Source organism: Schistocerca americana, chromosome 5 (assembly GCF_021461395.2).
Source record: "Schistocerca americana isolate TAMUIC-IGC-003095 chromosome 5, iqSchAmer2.1, whole genome shotgun sequence".
NCBI lineage: Eukaryota > Metazoa > Arthropoda > Insecta > Orthoptera > Acrididae > Schistocerca > Schistocerca americana.
In genome coordinates this window covers 467,792,999-467,795,608 of record NC_060123.1, presented here as the reverse complement: position 1 = coordinate 467,795,608, position 2,610 = coordinate 467,792,999, and positions in this window count along the sequence as shown.

The following is a 2,610-nucleotide window of genomic DNA, read 5'->3' as shown; positions in this document are numbered from 1 at the left end:
TGGAAGATTAATTCGGGGATTGCTATTGCATCTTTCAAAACGATCGAGCACCTCTTCATAATTCACGGCCTGTGGCGGAGTGGTTACACGACAAAAACATACCTGTAACGCACTGGCCTGCAGAGCCCTCAGGTGGGAAAACTTGTGTGGAATGACGAATCGCGGTACACAATGCAGCGATCCGTAGGCAGAGTGAGAATATGGTGATTGTGCCATGAAAGTTATCTGCCAGCGTTTGTATCTCCCAGTAAAATTCGTGGGCGTTGGTGTTGTAGTGTGGTGGTGTTTCCCATGGAGGGGCTTGCACCCGTTGTTGTTTTACGTGGCACTATCAGACCACAGGCCTACATTGATGTTTTAAGGACCTTCTTGCTTCCCACAGTGGAAGATTAATTCGGGGATTGCTATTGCATCTTTCAAAACGATCGAGCACCTCTTCATAATTCACGGCCTGTGGCGGAGTGGTTACACGACAATAACATACCTGTAACGCACTGGCCTGCAGAGCCCTCACCTGAACCCTATAGAACACCTTTGGGATGCTTTGGATCGTTGACTTCGTGCCAGGCCTCAGCGATCGACATCGATACCTCCCCTCAGTGTAGCACTCCGTGAAGAATGGGCTGCCATTCCCCAAGAAACCTTCCAGCACATGATTCAACGTATACCTGCGAGAGTGGAAGCTGTCATCAAGGCTAAGGGTGCGCCAACTCCTTATTTCATTCCAGAATTAACGATTGACGGCGCCACAAATTTGTAAATCATTTTCAGCCAGGTTTCCGGATACTTTTGATCACGTAGCGTACTTTGTAAAATGATTTTAGACAGTAAATTTGAGACGTACACGTTTAAATATCTCAAAGAAATGCGTTCCGAGTGATTGGTAGTTATCGCAATGGATCACAAGTTGTTACATTATTTACTTCGCAACACAGAAAAGGACTGATTGACAGTACAATGCAACTATAACGTTACATTGTGATTCTGTAAAATTGTAAATTTGTGGGAAGATCTTATGGCACCAAACAGCTTAGGTCATCAGCCCGTAAGCTTAGAGGACAGAGGAGAGAGGGGCAAGTTGATACGTGGGCAAGTTGATACAGATGGGACTGTGAGCTAAAACGCATGCGCAGGGCGGATATGAGTAGAGGCTGTTGTTTATCGCGACGCAGTTGCACACGACGTCCAGCTGTCAACAGAGTACTCCACGCGTTTTTATTGTTGAAATAGTGTTTTCATGAGTAGGAAGGAATTCTTGGCTAGTGTGTTTGAGTTGGCGTACCAGCACGAGGATATTCTTCAGGAAGTTCACTGTTGGCACAGTTAAACGCCTGTTCCTTGTTAAGAATTTCATGATACTTTCATCTTTCTAGACTTTATATTTTAGAGACCAAGTTTGACTTAACAGACACTTATTCAATAGGGCAAGTTGATACGCGTAGCTGGGGCAAATTGATACAGTGTATCAACGTACGCCAATATTGTAAAAAATAGAGTTTTGTCTTTTCTTACAGAAACATGGTGCGAAATAATACCAGGAAGACAGATCGAGGGAAAGTCCCGAATGAGAGCTTTGTAAAAGCCTATGAAGCCGTCAAGACCAAAACCTTGTCTTTAGGGGAAGCAGCTGTAGCCTTCGAGATCGACTAAATGACATTGTTTAGATTTATAAGAAAAAAGATGAATCGTAACGTCAAACGGTTACAATGGGGTATGCCAAACCAAGACAAATTTTTCCAGACCAATTAGAATCTCACCTCGAAGAGTATATAATACACTCTTCTATAATCTACTACGGACTTACACCACAAGACATCAAAGTTTTAGCTTACGAACTTGCTGTGGCTAGTAGGAATATCATTACATTGCCTGATTCATGGATTAACCATAAAATGGCTACAAAGGACTGGTTTAGTTTACTTATGAAAAGACACCCTCGACTATCAATCAGGGAGCTTGAGGCTACGAGCCTTAGTCGCGCTACCAGTGTTAATAAAGCCAATGTTGATCAATTTTTTGACAACCTGAAGAGTACTTTAGATAAATACAAATTTGAACCTAAGGATATTTGGAATGTCGACGAGACCGGTTTGCAAACAAAATCGTTGCTAAGAAAGGAGTACGCCAAGTAGGGAAAGCTACGTCAGCGGAAAGGGGGCAGACTGTCACTATGGTATTGGTTGTCAGTGGCATCGGCAACTCAGTTCGTCCGATGTTGATATTTCCAAGAGTATTCTTCAAGGATCACTCCATCATTAACTGACCACCAGGATGTATTGGAACTTCCTACCCATCCGGATGGATCACATCTGAACCGTTCTTGAAGTTCATTAAACATTTTCACGGCCACGTAAGATCTACCAAAGGCAATCCCTGCTTGTTGGTTTTCGATAACAATGTATCACATTTATCTATTGAAGTGCTCAAATTCTGAAAAGAAAATGGTATCGTCACGTTGTCGTTTCCCCCGCACACTTCCCACCACCTGCAACCGCTTGACAGGTCAGTTTATGGGCCTTTCAAGAAATTTTACTTCGCTTCAGTCGAGGACTGGATGATCAACAATCCAGGAAAACTGTAACAATCTACGAATTTCCTGGCATAGTAAAG